Source organism: Oryx dammah, unplaced genomic scaffold (genome assembly GCF_014754425.2).
Source record: "Oryx dammah isolate SB20612 unplaced genomic scaffold, SCBI_Odam_1.1 HiC_scaffold_19, whole genome shotgun sequence".
Classification (NCBI taxonomy): Eukaryota; Metazoa; Chordata; class Mammalia; order Artiodactyla; family Bovidae; genus Oryx; species Oryx dammah.
Genome location: NW_024070203.1, coordinates 69,401,156 through 69,422,213, shown reverse-complemented (window position 1 = coordinate 69,422,213; position 21,058 = coordinate 69,401,156). Strand labels below are relative to the sequence as shown.

General features: G+C 36.0%; 1 long non-coding RNA gene across 1 annotated transcript in view; it reads left to right on the top strand.

The window, feature by feature from the left end:
* The window catches only part of LOC120879091, a 236,308-nt gene that overhangs the window by 184,061 nt on the left and 31,189 nt on the right, over positions 1 to 21,058 (top strand). Inside the window, exon 3 of the long non-coding RNA XR_005724702.1 lies at positions 14,423 to 14,478. This is a non-coding gene — a long non-coding RNA (uncharacterized LOC120879091). The remainder of the gene's footprint in view (positions 1 to 14,422; positions 14,479 to 21,058) is intronic.

Here is a 21,058-nt window from a genome sequence, read left to right as displayed (position 1 = left end):
TTGGGATTGGAATGAAACCTGTCCTTTTCCAGTCCTGTAATCACTGCTGAGTTTTCCAAATTTGCTGGCATATTGAGTATAACCCTTTTAACAATATCATCTTTTAGAATTTGAAATAGCTCAGCTGGAATTCCATCACCTCCACTAGTTTTGTTTGTTGTAAATGCTTCCTAAGGCCCATTTAACCTCACTCTCCAGGATGCCCATCTCTAGGTGAGTGACCGCACCATCATGGTTATTCCCGGTCATTAAGACTTTTTTTGTACAATTCTTCTGTTTATTCTTACCACGTCTTCTTAATCTCTTATTCTTCTGTTAGGTTCCTGCCTTTTCTGTCTTCTATTGTGCCCATCTTTGCATGAAATCGTGCCTTGATATCCCCAATTTTCTTGAAGAGATTTCTAGTCTTTCCTATTGTGTTGTTTTCCTCTATTTCTTTGCACTGTTCATTTAAGAAGGTCTTCTTATCTCTCCTTGCTATTCTCTGGAACTCTGCACTCAGTTGGGTATATTTTCCCTTTCTCCCTTGTCTTTCACTTAGACACAGTGCCTGAAGAACTATGGACAGAGGTTCATAACATTGTACAGAGGCGGTAACAAAACCATTCCAAAGAAAAAGAAATGCAAGGAGGCAAAGTCATTTCTGAGGGGCCTTTCCAAATAGCTGAGGAATGAAAACGGATAGTAAGAGAAAGCTTATTTTATTTTTAAATTTTTTATAATTTTATTTATTTTTGGCTGTGCTGGGTCTACATTGCTGCACAGGATTTTCTTTAGTTGCAGAGAGCAGGGGTTATTCTCTAGTTGTGGTGTGTGGGCTACTCATGTGGTAGCTTCTTTTGTTTCAGAACATGAGCTCTATGGAGCTTCAGTTCAGTTCAGTCACTTAGTCATGTCTGACTCTTTGCGATCACATGGCCTGCAGCACGCCAGGCCTCCCTGTCCCTCACCAACTCCCGGAGCATACACAAACTCATATCCATTGAGTTGGTGATGCCATCCAACCATCTCATCCTCTGTCATTCCCTTCTCCTCCAACCTTCAATCTTTCCCAGCCTCAGGGTCTTTTCCAATGAGTCGGTTCTTTGCATTAGGTGGCCAAAGTATCGGAATTTCAGCTTCAACATCAGCCCTTCCAATGACTATTCAGGACTGATTTCCTTTAGGATGGATTGGTTGGATCTCCTTGCAGTCCAAGGGACTGTCAAGAGTCTTCTCCAACACCACAGTTCAAAAGCATCAATTCTTCTGTGCTCTTTATAGTCCAACTCTCACATCCATATATGACTACTGGAAAAACCATAGCTTTGACTAGACAGACCTTTGTTGGTAAAGTAATGTCTCTGCTTTTTAATATGCTGTCTAGGTTGATCATAACTTTTCTTCCAAGAAGCAAGTGTCTTTTAATTTCATGGCTGCAGTCACCATCTGCAATGATTTTGGAGCCCAAGAAAATAAAGTCTCTCACTGTTTCCATTGTTTCCCCATCTATTTGCCATGAAATGATGGGGCCAGATGCCATGATCTTAGTTTTCTGAGTGATGAGTTTTAAGCTAACTTTTTCACTCTCCTCATCAAGAGGCTCTTTAGTTCTTTTTCGCTTTCTGCCATAAGGGTGGTGTCATCTGTGTATTCGAGGTTATTGATATTTCTCCTGGCAATCTTTTTAGTAGTAGCACATGGCCTTTGATCACAGGCTCAATCATTGTGGTAAACAGGCTCAGTTCCTCTGTGGCATGTGGGATCATCCTGGATCAGGGCTTGAACCTGTGTCTCCTGCACTGGCAGTAGGATTCCTTACCACTGAGCCACCAGGGATGCCCCCAGAAAAATCTAGTTTTAAAAGGCTCATTCCTATTGGGAAAGGAAGGAGACATGGGTTGTATGGTGACAAAGAAAAGTAGTCTCTTAGAAGTGAATGAAAAATGATAGTTTGGTTTGCTGTGATTTTTCACAGAATGTCAATTAAGGAAGCAACAACATAATAATTTTAACTATGAATACAATCAGGATGGTCAGGCAATAATAAAGTAGATAGTAAGAACTTCCCAGGTGGCTCCATGGTAAAGAATACACCTGCCACTGTTGGAAATACAGGTTCAATTCCTGGGTCAGGAAGATTCCCCTGGAGAAGGAAATGGCAACCCACTCCACTATTCCTGTCTGGAAAATACCACAGACAGAGCCTGGTAGGCTACAGTTCACGGCATCACAAAAGAGTCAGATAGGACTTAGTGACTAAACAACAGTAGTAAGTAAAAATAAAAATAATACCTATCATTTTTTGGAAACTTAATGTATGACAAGTATTGCATTAAGTGCCATATGTATACAATAATAATAATAAGCCTGCCAGCTCAGGTGTTACCATTATTCCCCCTTGTAACTGGGAGACTTAGAGCCAGATTGTATAATTTTGAAAGTCACACCAGCTGTAGTAGAGGATCTTGTATTTAAACCCATGTGGTCAGTTATACTCTACAGCCTCCCTCTTATGCACTCCAAACCCCACTAATTGCCTTCCTCCTCACTTTATCTTCCTTCTAACCATACAGATAAAAACATCAGGGTGTGGCAAGATAAAGAGACTTTCCCAAGGTCACTCAATTTCTGGCAGAACTAGAGCTCAGGGTCCATGTACTATGATACTCAGTCCAAGGATGCTAAGTGTTGGTCATACATATGGGGAAAAAAAGAAAGAAAGGTGAAGAGGTGAAACAGGATATGAAGTATGAAAGTAGGAAAATTATAAAAGGGAAAAGATAAGCAATATTAAGGCTGAATAAAACTAAAAAGTATTCATGCAGTGGTAGATGCTGCTGGTGACTTGCTGCTGCTGCTGCTAAATCGTGTCTGACTTTGTGCGACCCGATAGACGGCCTCCCACCAGGCTCCCCCGTCCCTGAGATTCTCCAGGCAAGAACACTGGAGTGGGTTGCCATTTCCTTTTCCAGTGCATGAAAGTGAAAAGTGAAAGTGAAGTCACTCAGTCATGTCCGACTCTTAGCGACCGCAGCCTACCAGGCTCCTCCATCCATGGGATTTTCCAGGCAAGAGTACTGGAGTGGGGTGCCATCGCCTTCTCTGGTGACTTGCTATCTACCTAGAATACTTGCATCCTATTCAGCTGAACAACATATTGCTGAGCTCCCACTATTTCTTGTTCTTTCCCAAAGCTAAGCTGTGTTGATTTTACCTCCTCATGAGCCACTGATGATGAACAAGTTGTATGGTCAGGCAGGGAATCATTTAAGATCAGATTATTGAGGACTGTTCCCTATGGAAACAAACCTTTTCCATATGTGGGCCTTGATTGATGGCAATTAGAGAAACATAAATTTGGAAGCTCTTTTCCACTTATAGTCATTGACTGCAAGAGCAGCTCTAACCTCATCTTGGCTTTGAAGCTATGCTTCTTGGCATCGGAGGTCAACTTTGGTGTGAAAAGATGACTCCTCAATTCCTGGGCAGTTAAAGGGTGTGCAACCATTTCTCCCGTTTCAGTTTATACTTGGATAGATAGCCCCAAACTGCTTCTTAGAAGTATGTTAGGATGTAGCCTGGAGTGAAAACTTGTCCAAATAGTTGACAAAAATATTGTACATCCCTCTGATGAGAGAATCTAAATTTAATAAGCTCTGTATGCAAGGTGTCAGCTGAGAGACAAACCTGCGTGCCTTCCAGATAATCTTTCTCACAAGCTAGCAGTGATTCCTCAACAGGTCTCTCGTAGGCAACCTCTGCAGGCAATTGGCATTAGAGAATAGAATGTTTCTCTTGTCAGCAAGATCAGATAAAACAGTGAGGTGGTGAGAATGGGATAAGACAGGCTTAGTCCTACGACTTTTAGATTTTGTGGAGTTTGCCCTCAGACCTTGTGCAGTGATGATGGTCTTGTGATCTTTCAAACTCTCTATCTAGAATGTGAGAAATAGGTCATTTTTAGTTTCTGATCCCACAGGTTTATCTGGGGTTCATTTGAAATTCTCCACATTTATCTCATCTTTATCTAGATCTATCTCCATAAAATCCAGAGAGTCTTTATATGGCCTGGCTAGGTGGAGGGCAAGGCAGTGTGAGTCAAGGTAGAGGTGTTTTCATTCAAGACACATCTTCTTAAAGTCCAGACTAGGGGTTCTCAAGTAGAAACATGAGAACTATATTACCAACATATGATGAGTAATTTTTAAGTTAAATTTGCCTTTATTCAAAAAAGGGAATGTGTCATATGTAAATTGGAGTGCCTGTTTGTGTGTTTTTTTCTTTCAAAAATCCCAAGTGGTTTCCAGCACTTGAAACTTGCCCATTCCAGCTCTTTATAGTCCCCACTATTTTCTCTTGTCTCTTCAACATGATCCTGTGTGTCAGTTGCTAAAAACCATCACACACACACCCTGAAAATCTTTTCATAGTCTAGAAGTATGAGAATCTAAAATTTTGGCTGTAATTTCAATAAAGCTGAATTCTTTATGATTGTGGCCCATGTTCTGTTGAACTTCCATAAGGAATGAAATGATTGATAAAGAATTGATCAAGAATGGGCAGAGAATGAACAAGTGATGTTAAGCCTTATTGTATATATTTTAACAGGGCTATGAGATACTCATTGATAAAAAATAGTGACTCAGTGGTTTTAACTCTAAACAACAATGAAAATCAATAATTGCTAAAATGTCTTTTGATTTTTTTCTTTGACGGGACAGGGACTAAGAACGTGTGAGAAATCTCTGAAACTCTTATTTCCTGGACATTGGTGCAGCTCATTTCTTCATCTCCTGCAGCTCTGCTCTGGTATCATCAGTGAGGCCTTTTCTAACCAGTCTATTTAAAGTTACAAAGCTATTTACTCCTCAGCAATCTCTTTTCCCCTTCTCTGCTTTATTTTTTCTTCGAAACCTATCACCTTTTAAAATAGTAACATAATAAAAAGGGTTGTTTTTTTTTTTTGTGTGTGTGTATGTTTATTATTCCCCCGTCTTAACTAGAATGTAATTTCTATAAAGGCACAAATTTATGTTTGTTTGGTTCACTCTCATGACCTAAAAGAGTGCCTTAATCTGTATATTTTGAATGGATAGTTGCTGAATGAAGAATCATCGTTTAGAACAGATAAAGAATGTGTGCCTCCATTTCGACTGATAATCTAAACTAATTTTTTTCAAAGCAGATGTTTCTAAGATTTGAGAGTTGGGAACTATTTAAAAACAAATTAAATCCATTTTTTGCTGAGTTTTTTTTTTTTAACCATAGTATCTTTCATTGTTTAAGATGAAATAAAGGTTACTTAAGGGAGATTGCTCAAGATTTTACTTCTCTTGTCACATTTTTTAATGTGACATTTTTCCAGAGGGCATTTATATAGCCTTTTTCATCAGAAAAAATCCGTGAATTATGTATTTAGGTGATTATTATTATTGTTTGAAATTTGTAATATCTGGACTAAGGAGAGTTCTTGAAAGCTGTTAACAAAGAAGACATCTCCTGTTACTAATTCAGAGTCCTCTGGAATCTCAGTGTTTCCCATAATGGCATGCTTTCCTGCTATGTAAATATCAGGGCCAAAGAGTGAAATGTCTAAATTCAGAAAGCATCTAGGAAAACATATCCTAAAATATTATTATAAGCAAAAGTAAGCTAGTTGGAATGAAAAGGAAATGGCACATTTAAACTTTTATTCCTTCTTACTTAATGCAGAACTTTTGTTATTTTTCTATCTCAGTTAATTTCGGCATGCATTTATTTTTATGTATGTAATGTTACTGAGAACATTGGTTAAGATTTGTTCTGATTTTCAGGACTTTCTTTTACTATATTTTATTAAACCAAGAGAATATTTAAGATAACATGTGATAATTAATATGAAACTCCTTTAGAGAGGACACTAAGGTGATTTAAAAATTGTCTTAACAGTTTTATGAGATATATGTGGAGCAAATGGCTCACTTCAGCTTAATGCACTGAAGTTGAATTTTTATCTCCATTCACCATATGCTGTATTTTAGCTTTTTTTGTCATATTTTCTGTGACCCACATCCCATTGAAGTAGCTGGGCAAATTTGAGAATGTGATAATTTAGGCATAGACTCTTCACAAAAAGATGGCAGGAGGCAGAAAAGAAACGATCTTGGATCTCTCAGCAATGTTTGTCTTTTTCTGTCCTACTTCACTTAGCATAAAGCCCTGAAGGTCCATCTATGGTGTCAGAAATGTCGATTTCCTTCTTTCTTATTCCTGAGTAATATTCCGTGTGTGTGTGTGCAGGTGTGCGTGCACACACACACCTGCACACACACACACACACACACAACTTCTTTATCCATCTGTCCATTGATGGATACTTGGGTTGCTTCCATGTCTCAGCTATTATAAAGAATGCTGTGATGGGAGTATAGATATCTTTTCAAGTTAGTATTTTCATTTCTTTGAGATAAATACACAGAAATATAATTGCTGGATTAAGGGTAGTTCTAGTCTTAATTTTTAAAGGAATTTCCGTGTTGTTTTCCATAATGACTGCACCAATTTGCATTCCCACCAACAGTGAAGAAGGGTTCTATATTCTCTATATCCTTGTCAACACTTGTTATTTCATATCATTTTGATAATAGCTATTCTAACAATCATGAGGTGATATTATTGTGGTTTTGATTACCATTTCCCTGATAATTAGTGATACTGAATACCTTTTCATATGCCTGTTAGTCATCTTTATGTCTTCTTATATATCTACTCAGTTCTGCCTATTTTTAAATCGTATTGTTTTTGCTATTGAATTGTATGAGTTCTTTATATATTTTGAATATTAAACTCTTATCAGATATATGGCTTGTAAATATTTGCTCCATTTTTATAGGCTATCTTTCCATTTTATTGATGGTTCCAGTTTGCTGTGCAGAAGCTTTTTAGTTGATGTAGTCCCACTTGTTTATTTTTGCTTTTGCTTTATTGATTTGAGTAAAATCAGTAAATTCTAATCATGAAAGTGGAGCTGTCATATTCACATTATATTTATCCAAATTCAACTACATGTATTAGTATAAAGAGTCTATAATCACCTATAACAATATGAACTTTATGTATTAGCTAATTACTTTAGCTTTATTTGGTGCTGGCCAGAAAACCAGAAACAATTAAATTCTGTATTGGAGAGAGAGAGTACACAGTGTACTCACATAGTGTAGTTTATGGTGATTTCATGGGCTATTAAACATAATTTTTACAACATGCAATATTCTCCTTTGTACTTATTTTAAAACATAACCTATGTTAGAGATGATTTTACTGTGGTATTAATATAAGTGTTTTTCTATGAAGTATATTAATTTTGCATAATAAACTCAACTCGAATTCATTAGCTTTGTACCTACTCTTAACATTCTGCAAAAAGCTTCAACTAGTACAGAACTGGATTTTTTATGGTGATATGCTTATAAGTCTGTTATTTCCTAGATTGTTCATATTTATATAGTTTAAAATATACTCATATTTTATTCATGTGCATACACATTTTTATAAATGATAGTTACTGCTCCCCCAACTCCAGAAACTGCAAGGAACCTGAAATATGCATTCTGCATTTATAATGAAAACAACAACACAATATCAACTTAAAAGTGACTTGCCCTGGATTACTCATAAAGCAGAAAAACTTGCCATAGAAATGCTTTGAAAGCCTTGGAAGAAATGTGCCATCAAAATGCAAATATGTTTTCACTTAAAAAGAAAAAAAATTCTCTCTGGAAACTGGTTTACATAGGATTTGGAGTTAACATTCCAGTATTTCAACTGATTGAAACCATTGGCTATTTTATTTACCAATGTTCTTTGGACTTAGTACCATCTGCTGTTCATTGTTAGAGCATGCAAAATTCTTGGGATTATATATCCTCCAGCAGATTTCTTTGTTATGGTCCATTTTTGTAGGCTGTTGGTTCAACTTTTCTTGGTAGCTCCAGTATTTTTTGCTAAAATCTATGTTTTGGTGTAGTTCTTCTATGACCTGAATTACAAATTCCTAATTTCCAGAAGAAATAACACAGCACAGGTAAGTTGTACTAGCTTATTCTGACCTTGTTAACCACATTTAACTTTTTTGCTTTTGATAACTACATTCATTTATCATCCTCTCATTTTTACTTCTTCCTTGAACTAAAATCATTTCACTTACGTTATTACCTAAGGTATTGTTAGGCAGTACTTTACTCCATCAGTTACTTAGTTGCTAAGTCACGGCCGACTCTTTTCAACCCATGCACTGTGGCCCACCAGGCTTTCTGTCCATGGAGTTCTGCAGGCAAGAATACTGGAGTGGGTTGCCCTTCCCTTCTCCAAGGGATCTTCCTGACCCAGGGTTCAAACCTGGGTCTCCTTCATTATACTAAATATAGTCCTTCCTGATCTGTTGCTCATTGTCATGGATTGATGGTGTCTCTCCTGTTACTGCTCAAAAAAGACTCACTGGAGTCTTAACTCCCCGGTATCTTAGAATGTGACCTTATTTGGAGATAGGTTCTTTACAGAGGTAATCAAATCTCCAGAGGCTAGGAGAAAGTCCTGGAACATATTTTTCTTTAGTGCCTGGAGAGGGAGCATGGCCCTGTTGACATGTTGATCCCCTATTTCTAGCCTCCAAAACATTGAGAATAAATTTATAAGTTACTCAGTAAGTAGTACTTTGCTATGGCAGCCTTAACAAACTAATATTTACTCACTAATCTTATTGCCCATTGTATTTCTTCATGTCTTCTCCTGTGTGCCCAAACTTTCCTGATTATTTGCTTTTTTATTATTTATCATGGGCTGTCCTTCTCACACATCAGTATATTCAAAATTTATTGTTGTTTAGTCACTAAGTTGTGTCTGACTCTTTTGCAAATCCATGGACTGTAGCCCACCAGGCTCCTCTGTTCATGGGATTCTCCAGGCAAAAATACTGGAAAATACTGGTTGCCATTTTATTCCCCAGGGGATCTTCCTGACCCAGGGATTGAACCCTCATCTCCTGCTTGACAGGCAGATTCCTTACCACTAAGCCACCTGGGAAGCCATATTCAAATTTTACCTTTTATTTAAGGTCCTATATTTCAAATGCAAGATTGTTTATGAAAACTTCATAAATAATAAACTTCTGATAAAATTAGGTATGTTTTCTCCTTGATGTCCCATTTTGAGATCCTTTGCTTAATCCCAAATGGCTAGCTAGAGATTGTTTTCATCACCATAGTAGATATCTTGGGCCCATATATTCTGGAAAGATTTGTTAAATGAGATACTGGAAGAAGACATGAGATATGGAAACTGATACATACAGGTAGTAAGAAGTCCACATTTATGGCTCACTGAGTGGGAAAGTTCTCCCTATTTAAACCAAGCTCAGTTTTTGGAAATTTCCCCAGAGGCCTGAGGACAGTTTCTTCTTTATTCTACTTATCCTGGCTCTTCCCAGGTAGCAAAACCACTGCAAAACTGTTCTTTTATGTTTTGGGGGTGCAGTAATAACTTAGCAATTAAACCACCACCATGATCTAATTTATTTTCTCCAAGTCAGTTTTTCCATCTCCATTCAAATAGAATGATCTATATATGTTTGATTGTGCAGTGAGTCATCTGTTGATTGATTTTGGGGTTTCGTATTATTGTAACTCCTGATGACTGAGGGTACCAGTTTGATCCCTGATGAGAGGGGTAAGAGGCTTCTTGGTTGGCTCAAGTAGTAAAGAATCTGCCTGCTGACACAGGAGACACAAGTTCGATCCCTGGGTCAGAAAGATCCCCTGGTGGAGGAAATGGCAACCCCCTCCAGTATTCCTGCCTGGAAAATTCCTGTGGACAGAGAAGCCCGGTCGGCTGCATGTAGGGAGCAAAGATCCCGCAAGTCTCATGGCTGAAACACCAAAGCATAATAGAAGTAATATCAATATTGTAACAAATTCAATAAAGACTGTAAGCATGCGTGCAAAAAAAAAAGACTTTAAAAATGGCTTTTCTTATTTTTATATTTTCTTACATCTTTTTTTTTTTTAGTATATGTACTACCGAAGTGGGCACATATCGATTTTTAAATAGCCAACTGACTATTGTGGTAACATTGGCTTATAACATGTGTGTTTCATGTGTAGAACATTATATTTCTACTTCTGTATACACTAAAGCGTGCTACCTGATAAAAGTTTAGTTTTCATTCATTAACGTGCAGTCGACTCCTTTTACCCATTTCACCCTCTTCCCACATTCCTTGCACTGTGGTAACCACTACTTTATTCTCTGTACCTAAGTATTTGTTTCAGTCTTGTTTTACTTTTATGTTCCACATATGAGTGAAATTATATGGTATTTTTCTGCCTTCATCTAACTCATCTCACTTAGCATAATACGATCAAGGTCCACGCATGTCACAAATGGCAAAAGTTTATTTTTCTTAGCTGAGTTGTGTTGCTGTGTATCTGTGTGTACAATATCTTATCCACTCATTGGATTGCTTTCCTATCTTGGCTGTTGTAAGTAATGTGCAATTCACATAAAGGTGTATGTAGCTATTTGAATTAGTTTTTTGGTATTCTTCAGATAAATACCCAGAAGTGGAACAGCTGAATCATATAATAGTTCCATGTTCCTTAATGTTCTGAGGAATCTCCATACTGTTCTAATCAATTACAATAAGAAGCAAATCAGTACAGCTATGTTTTCTGACTTGTTTCTTATTGTAATTAATAAGAACTTACAGAAAAAAGAAATAAAGATCAGAATAGGAATCCTTATTAATTCCTTTTTGAATGGAAATTTCTATTAACTGTTGCATTAAGCACCAGTAAGTGTGAAAATTTTATTGATTGTCTTTTTCACCATCTCATGAAATGATTATGAAGTAGATTTCTTTTTATCAATAGGTTCTTTTGGCTTCACATTTGGGTCAATTTTAGTAATAAACATTAGCAAATCAGTTTTTCTGTCCTTTACTATAATTTCTAATTTTAATCATAGAAATTATTGTAATCAAATAATTCTATTTTTCTATTGATTTGCAAATATTTTTATCCCTTTCAATATGTTGCCTTTTCACTTTGTGGGTGGTTTCTTTTGTTGTGTAGAGCCTTTTAATTTGATATAGTCCCACATGTTGTTCATTTTTCTTGCCTTTACTTTTGTTGTCAAATAGAAAAAGTTGTTGCTAAAGCCAGTCAGATAGTTTATCACCTTAGTTTTCTTCTAATTTTATGATTTCAGGTCATTGTTCAAGTCTTTAAATCATTTTTAGCTAGTTTTTGTTTGTGGTATAAGATAATGGTCTGCTGCTCTGCTGCTGCTAAGTCAAATCTGTCGTGTCTGACTCTGTGCAACCCCATAGATGGCAGCCCACCAGGCTCCTCTGTCCCTGGGATTCTCCAGGCAAGAACACTGGAGTGGGTTGCTATTTCCTTCTCCAGTGCATGAAAGCTGAAAAGTGAAGGTTAAGTTGCTCAGTCATGTCTGACTCTTCACGACCCCATGGGCGGTAGCCTACCAGGCTCCTCTGTCCATGGGATTTCCCAGGGAAGAGTATTGGAGTGGGGTGCCATTGCCTTCTCTGAAAATAATGGTCTAGTTTCTTTCTTTTGCATGTGACTGTCTGGTTCTCACCACCATTTATTGAGACGGTCCATTTAATGTTTTATATTCGAAGCTATGTTGTCATAAATTCATTGACTAATTTGTGGATTTATTTCCTGCTCTATTGCTTGTTGTCTCTATTTTAACACCAAAACCATACTGTTTTGATTACTATAGCTTTGTAATATAGTTTGAAATCAGGACGTGTGGTGACCCCAGCTTTATTCTTCTTTTTCAAGATTGTGTTTGCTAATCAGGGTGTTTTGTGGTTCCATACAACTTTTAGGTTGTTTTGTTCTACTCTTTTGAAAAATGTCATTGAAGTTTTGATGGGAATTACATAAAATTGTAGGTTAGTTTGGGCAGTATGAATGTTTTAACAATACTAATTCTTCTAATCCATGAACATGAAATATCTTTTTGTTTTTTTTCTTCAGTTTCTTTCATCAGGGTCTTAAAGTTTTCTGTGTACATGTCTTTCACCATCTTGGTTACATTTCTTCCTTGTTTTTTTTTTTTTGATGCAATTGTAAATAGGATTGTTTTCTTAATTTCTCTTTTTAATAGTTTGTTATTAGTGTGAAGAAGTGCAACAGAGTTTTGTATACTGATGTTGTATGCAGCAACTTTACTGAATTCTTTTATTATAATATAAATTTTTGGTAGAATTTCAGATTTTTTAATATATCATTGGCAAATAGTGACAATTTTACTTCTTTTCAATTTGGATATCTTTTATTTTGCATATTTATTTAGCCTAATTGCTCTGTCTAGGACTTCCAATAGTATGTTGAATAAGTGGCAAGAGTAGGCATCCTGGCCTTGTTCCTTATCTTAGAGAGAAACTTTCAGCTTTTCACCATTGTATATGATGTTAGCTGTGGGTTTATTATATATGGCTTTAATATGTTGAAGTGCATTATCTCTGTACCCACCTTGTTGAGAGCTATTATTATAGATGGATGTTTAATTTTGTCAGATGCTTTTTATGCATCTGTTGGACAATCATATGATTCTTTCTTCAATTTGTTAATGTGGTGTATCATATTAACTGATTTGCTGATGTTGAACCATCCCTGAATCCCTTGAATAAATCCCATTTGATCATGGTGTAGGATGCTTTTAACATATTATTGAATTCAGTTTGTTAATATTTTTTTGAGGAGTTTTGCATCTACGTTCATCAGGGATATTTGTCTATAATTTTCTTGTGGCATCTTTAACCAGTTTTGGTATCAGAGTAATGTTGGTTTTGTAAAGTGAATTCAAGAGTGTTCCCTCCTCTTCTGTTGAGAAAGGTTGGTAATAATTCTTCTTTATTTTTTATTTTTTTTTATATGAAAAAATAGGTACTTTTATTTTTAGCTGCTCTTTTTAAAGAGTCACGTTATTGAGTCATGCATAGACAACCTAAGTATTTAATTTAGACAATTACCAGCTGATTCCCAGGTATTTTGTATATACATTATGAAAGGCAGAAAGACACCAATACAGAAGGTAGAGACTTCTGTTTCCGTAGGCAAAACTGTGATCTAGGCAATTCTTGTAAGAACTGGGAGCTGGGAAAAACAGCTCCCTATAAGTTCATGGTGGTGGACACTGGATACTGCTGCCAGCTTATCCTTAAAGAAAAACAGGAAAAGAAAAGATTCTTCAACTTAAGCAGACTCCAGAAGTTTGAGGGAAGGATTTTTATTTTTATTATTATTTTTACTTTAATTTTTATTTTTACTTTATTTTGCTTTACAATACTGTATTGGTTTTGCCATACATTGACATACGTCAGCCATGGGTGTACATGAGTTCCCAATCCTGAACCCCCCTCCCACCTCCCACCCCATATCATCTCTCTTGGTTTGGTAGAATTCATCAGTAAAATCTTCCACTTCTGGACTTTTGTTTGTTGTGTGCTTTTATGATTCGATCTCCTTAGCAGTAATAAATCTGCTCAGATATTAAATTTGTACATGCTTCAGTCATAGTGGATTGTGTGTTTCTAAGAATTTTCCCATTTCTTCTAGCTGATCCAATTTGTTGGTATATAATTGTTCACAGTAGTCTCTTATGATCCTTGGTTTCTTTGTATCACTTGCAATGTCTTCTCTTTCAATTCTTATTTTGTTTGAGTCCTTTTTCTCTCTCTCATTTCTGTGCTCCCCCTTGAGATTAGCTGAAGTTTTGTCAATGTTATTTATCTTATCAAAAAATCAGCTTTTTATAGCATTGATTATTTTTTTTTATTTTAGTCTCTATTTCATATATTTCCTTTCTGATCTTTGTTATTTCTTTTCTTCTACAAGCATATCTCAGGAGATTTTGTGAATTTGGTTTCAGACCACTGTGATAAAGAGAATATCACAATAAGTGAGTCACATGAATTTTGGGGTTTCCCAGGGCATATGGAAGTTATGTTTGCACTATATCTTAGTCTATTAAGTGTTCAATAGCATTATGTTTAACAAAAACAAAGTATATATCTTAAATAAAAATACTCTATTGTTAAAAATGTTTAACGTCATCTGAGCCTTCAGCAGGCTATAATCTTTTTCTGGTAGGGGTTTAAAATATTGCAAGAATTACTAAAATGTGACAAAGAGACATAAAGTGAACAAATACTTTTAGGAAAATGGCACCAGATATACCTGCTTAGTGCAAGATTGCCACAAATCTTTAAATAATAAAAAACACAATACCCATGAAGTTCAATAAAGTGAAGCTAAATAAAATGAGCTGTGCCTATACTACCTTTGTGCTTTAATTTTTTTGTTTTTTTTTTAGTTCCTTGAAGTATAAATTTAAGTTGTTTATTTGAGATTTTTCTTGTTCCTTGATCTAGGCATTATCCCAGGAATTTTCATCTTAGAATGGCTTCGACGCATCTCATGAGTTCTGGTATGTTGCATTTATATTTTCATTTGTTCCAAGGTTTTTTAAATTTCTCTTTTGATTTCTTCTTTGACCTTTTATTTAGTAGCACGTTTAATCTCCATGTATTTATAAATATTCCGCTTTTTTTCTTGTGATTGAATTTTTGTTTCATACTAATGTGGCCAAAAGGATGCTTGACTAGGATTTCAGTTTTCTTAAATTTATTAAAACTTCTGTTGTGGCCTAACTTATGATCTCTCCTGGAGAAAGTTCCATGTGCCCTTGAGAAGAATGTATATTCTCTTGCTTTTGTATGAAAGGTTCTGAATATGTCTATTAAGTTCTTCTGATCTGACATGTTGTTTAAAGCCAGTGTTTCCTCATTGATTTTCTGACTGGATCATCTACCCATTAGTTAAAGTGTGGTATTAAAGTCTCTTACTATTATTGTACTATTTTCCCTTTAGATCTGTTTATATGTGCTTTATATATTTAGATGCTCCTATGTTGGGTGGGCTTCCCAGGTGGCACTTGTGGTAAAGAACCTATCTGCCAATGCAGAAAACATAAGAGATGCAGGTTCAATGCCCGGGTCAGAAATATACCCTGGAGGAGCACATGGCAACCACTCCAAAGTTCTTGCCTGGAGAATCCCACAGACAGAGGAGCCTGGCAGGCTATAGGCCATAAGGCCGTGAAGAGTCAGCATAATTTATAAATGTTATATCCCCTTCTTGAACTGAGCCCTTTATCATCATGTAATGACATTCTTTGTATCTTATTAAAGTCTTTATCTTAAAGTCTATTGTGTCTAACACAAGTATGCTGCCCCAGATTTCTATTGGTTTCCATTTGCGTGGAATACCTCGTCCCATACCTTTATTTTTAGTCTGTGTGTGTCCCTATATCTAAGATCTTCTGTAGGCATCATATAGGTGGTTCCTGATTTTTATCCATTTAGCTACTCTCTGTCTTTTGATTTGAAATTTTAGTTCATTTACAGTTAGCAATTATTGATATGTATGTACTTATCACCATTTGTTCATTGATTTCTGACTGTTTTGTAGTTTCTCTTTCTTCTCTAGCTCTATTCCTTTTGATGCTGCTGCTTTATAGTGGTGTGCTTAGCATGCTTTTTTTGTGTATATACTGTAGAGCTTTGCCTTATGGTTATCATGAGGCTCACATAAAACAATTTATAACAGCCTATTTTAATAGCAACTTAAGCTGGAATGCATCCCAAAGCTCTATATATTTACCCCCACACACATTTTGTTTTTAATGTCTTAATTTATGTATTTTTATATTGTGTATCATTAACTAATCACTATAGTTGTATATACTACTTTTGTCTGTTAACCTTCATACTAGCAATATAAGTGATTAATGTACTACTTTACAACATGAGATTATTCTAAATTATTCTGAATTTTACTATATATTTACCATTATCAGTGAGATTTATACTTTCATGTATTTTGCTTTAGTAAGCACATTTCATTTCTGCTTAAAAAATTCCCCTTAACATTTCTTGTAAGGCTGGTCTAGTGCTTTAGCTTTTGCTTGTCTGGAAAACTCCTTCAATACTTCATGACAAATTTATTCTTTTTATAGGCAGTTATGTGTAAGTCTCTTGTTTTATTTCTTTTTAGTAGTTAATGAAATTTGGGATAAAACTTACTTCTACTATACCTCAGTCAATCTATGCCATTTAATATGTAGTATTTTTATTATTTTATAAATTGTTTTTGGCTGTTTCAGATTTTCTCTGTTTTTCTGGTCAGAACATTAATTTTTAGTTCCCATGGTTGGGATATGCTTTATTTTGTTGTGTTTTACTGTTTACCTTTTTTACATTATGGAGAATTATAAATTTTAAGGCTTTATTTAAGGTTGAAGAGATGATCAATTTTAGCAAATGTCCCTTGACAAAATATGAAAGTCTTTCTTTCCTTTGTAGAGTGGAAAGTTAGTTTTATCTTTTTATTTAATTTTATTTATCTGAGCAAAAACCTTATACTTTTTTCTCTTCTTGTTTGTGTACTTGCTCTGTTAAAGGCTGAAAATTGTCTGTTAAGATCTCTCACTCTAATATTTTCAGTAATTTGTGCTTTTTAGTTGTTTGTGTATGTCTATCTGAACCTCAGAGGCAAAGTATTGAGTGAATCACACACCTCTACACAATGCAGGATCACTGATGGTTCTGTAAGGCCTTATGCTCTTTTTTTCATTTATACATTTATTCCTTTTAATCCTCATCTTCTATTCCACCTATCCCCCTCTTTCATCCCAAACTCAATTTTATCTAGTTTTGCAGATGTCCTTTGGATTGTATATATGCTTGTGAAACATGAATTGTTTTATGTACATTGTTGTTTTTAAATTTTTATAAATGGTAATGTAAATTACATCACTTGTTTCTCACTTTTTCATAAAATATTGTGCTTATATGACAGTTTTGCTGTATTTGCAGCTTTTAAAGTAGGCTTAGTTCTCAATAGTAGTATGTATGTATCTACCATGTTTATTTCACTTATTCTCTCAACAATGGGCACCCAGGTCACATTCAACTCCCTGAAACAAGTTGGCATAAATTGCCTTATATATTTCCCCTTATGGACTTCTTTAGGTTATAGAGGCAAGAGAAGGATGGAAGGATATCAATATACTTAATTTAACAGATTTCTCAGAAGAGTTACACAGTCTGCACTTCATCAGCAAAGTATGAAGATCCTCAGTTCTCTAATCCCAGCCATTTGACCTTGCTGCTAAGTCGCTTCAGTGGTGTCCAACTCTGTGCGACCCCATAGACAGCAGCCCACCAGGCTCCCTCGTCCCTGAGATTCTCCAGGCAAGAACACTGGAGTGGGTTGCCATTTCCTTCTCCAATGCATGAAAGTGAAAAGTGAAAGTGAAGTTGCTCAGTAGTGTCTGACTCTTAGCGACCCCATGGACTGCAGTCCACCAGGCTCCTCCATCCATGGAATTTTCCAGGCAAGAGTACTGGAGTGGGTTGCCATTGCCTTCTCCATTTGACCTTAGCCAGCTTTATAATTTTTGATAGTCTGAAAGGTATAAAAATGATATCACATTTTAATTTGTTTCTGATTATTATGTGCTCTGAGCATATATTTAAAAGTTGAGACCTTTTAAATTTCACTTTATATATTTTGTTTGCTTTTACCTTTTGCCTATTTGGTATTGCTATTCTTCTTTTACCTCTTTGATTTGTAAAGCTTCTTTTATAGTCTAGACTAGGGGTCAGCAAATTTTGGTCTCTGGCCCAAATATGACTTGCTGCCTATTTTCATACAGCCAACATGCTAAGAATGAAATTTAGATTTTTAAATGATAGGGCAAAAATGAAGGGAATAATAATATTTTGTGACACATGAAAATTATATAAAATCAAAAATTTTAGTGTTGGTAAATAAAGTTGTATTGAGCATAGCCATGCTCATTCATTTATGTATTGTATATTGCTGACTTTATGCTACAATGACAGTGTTTAGAGTTTAGTTCCAACAGAGATTATACGACTCACAAAGCCTAAAATATTTACTAGCTTATTCCTTTATGGAAAAAGTTTGCTGACCTCTCATCTGAGGGAGTCTCTGATTGATTTCAGACATTTTCAATTTTGCCATCATGTTCTCTAGTCAAGAGCCATTATTTTGCTATAATCAACTTAATCAGTTAAAAGTTTTTTCTGATATTCCATGCTTTTAAGATGATGTTTAAAAAGTGCATTTCCACTCCATTTTCACAAATGTATTTTCTCACATTAGCTATAATTAATTTTGTGATTAATTTTTAATTAATTTTATAATTAATTTTACGTGTAGATATTTTATAAACCATGAGTCCATCTTTGCAAATTGTATTAACAAATGAGCTAATTTGAATTTTTCTCTGTATAGGGAACCAACTTTCCCCAAACCATCTAAAAACTACCTGTTCCTTCTTTTTTATATGTTAATGTATGGTGCCATCTTTATCATGTATTATGTTCTTTTTTTTTATGTAGGTCAACTTAGTTATTTCCTCACTTCTATTTGTTCATGTAAATTTTAGAATATGTTTGACTTTTAAATATTCCAAATGGATTTTTTAATGCAGTTTATAGATTAAATTGGGGATATCTTTATATCTTTATAATGTTAAGTGGACTTGTCCACAGCACAAAATATACTCCATTTATCCAGGTAATTATTACATACTTTAGTGAAGCTTAACATTTAAAAACATGAAATTTTGTGTGATCTTGATAAAGATAATTCCCAGTTACCTTAAATTGTTGTTGCTATTGGAAAGATACATTTTTTTATATTTTTTTAGTTGGTTTTTACTGTTAGAGAAAATGCCATTGGTTTTTGTATATTGATTTTGTCTCTGGCAACACTGTTGTACTCTCTTATTTCTATTGTTTTCTAATTTAGTTGGTTTGTCTAGGTAGATGATGATGTTATCTGCAAACAATAACATTTTTAGATCTTTCCTTCCACCCTGGTTCCTCATTATCATTGTTTTCGCTGCTGCTATTATTAAAACACTTTATAGTATTGGCCAGGAGTTCTGATCCTATATTAAATGACACTGTTGTTGGTGGACATCCACGTTGTTTAAAATGAAGTAACTTTTAACTTTCTTGTGGCTCAATTGGTAAAGAATCCTCCTGCAATGTGGGAGACCTGGGTTTGATACCTGAGTTGGGAAGATCCCCTGGAGAAGGCAAAGGCTACCCTTTCCAGTATTCTGGCCTGGAGAATTCCATTGACTGTATGATCAATGGGGTTCCAAAGAGTTGGACACGACTGAGCAACTTCACTCACTTCCAATAAGTGTACTGTTTATCACAGTTGGGTTTTTTGTCTGTGTTTGGGGGTGGGGTGGGGTGTGAATATAAACTTTAGCAAGTTAAGGTGATTTCCTTCCATCCTAGTTTGTGATTTTGTTCTAATTTGGAAGCTTTTCAGAAATTTGTTGTCTTTTTGAGGCAATCAGATTATTTTACTCCTTTTTATGTGGCAAAATATATTTTATTTTTTTATGAGCTATATTCACATATCATAAAATTTTAAAGTATATAGTTGGGTGATTTTTAGTATATCTATATATCTGTGAGGGATTCCCAGGTGGTTCAGTTCAGTTCAGTCACTCAGTCGTGTCCGACTCTTTTCAACCCCATGAATCGCAGCACGCCACACCTCCCTGTCCATCACCATCTCCCGGAGTTCACCCAGACTCATGTCCATCAAGTCAGTGATGCCATCCAGCCATCTCATCCTCTGTCGTCCCCTTCTCCTCCTGCCCCCAATCCCTCCCAGCATCAGTGTCTTTTCCAATGAGTCAGCTCTTCACATGAGGTGGCCAAAGTACTGGAGTTTCAGCTTCAGCATCATTCCTTCCAAAGAAATCCCAGGGTTGATCTCCTTCAGAATGGACTGGTTGGATCTCCTTGCAGTCCAAGGGACTCTCAAGAGTCTTCTCCAACACCACAGTTCAAAAGCATCAATTCGTCGGTGCTCAGCCTTCTTCACAGTCCAACTCTCACATCTATACATGACCACAGGAAAAACCATAGCCTTGACTAGGCGGACCTTAGTCGGCAAAATAATGTCCCTACTTTTGAATATGCTATCTAGGTTGGTCATAACTTTTCTTCCAAAGAGTAAGCATCTTTTAATTTCATGGCTGCAGTCACCACCTGCGGTGATTTTGGATCCCAAAAAGATAAAGTCTAAAACTGTTTCCACTGTTTCCCCATCTATTTCCCATGAAGTGATGGGACCAGATGCCATGATCTTCGTTTTCTGAATGTTGAGCTTTAAGCCAACTTTTTCACTCTCCTCTTTCACTTTCATCAAGAGGCTTTTTAGTTCCTCTTCACTTTCTGCCATAAGGGTGGTGTCATCTGCATATCTGAGGTGATTGATATTTCTCCCGGCAATCTTGATTCCAGCTTGTGTTTCTTCCAGTCCAGCATTTCTCATGATGTACTCTGCATAGAAGTTAAATAAGCAGGGTGACAATATACAGCCTTGACGTACACCTTTTCCTATTTGGAACCAGTCTGTTGTTCCATGTCCAGTTCTAACTGTTGCTTCCTGACCTGCATACAGATTTCTCAAGAGGCAGATCAGGTGGTCTGGTATTCCCATCTCTTTCAGAATTTTCCACAGTTTATTGTGATCCACACAGTCAAAGGCTTTGGCATAGTCAATAAAGCAGAAATAGATGTTTTACTTGAACTCTCTTGCTTTTTCCATGATCCAGCGGATGTTGGCATTGGCAATTTGATCCCTGGTTCCTCTGCCTTTTCGAAAACCAGCTTGAACATCTGGAAGTTCACCGTTCACGTATTGCTGAAGCCTGGCTTGGAGAATTTTGAGCATTACTTTACTAGCATGTGAGATGAGTGCAATTGTGCGGTAGTTTGAACATTCTCTGGCATTGCGTTTCTTTGGGATTGGAATGAAAACGGACCTTTTCCAGTCCTGTGGCCACTGCTGAGTTTTCCAAATTTGCTGGCATATTGAGTGCAGCACTTTCACAGCATCATCTTTCAGGATTTGAAATAGCTCAACTGGAATTCCATCACCTC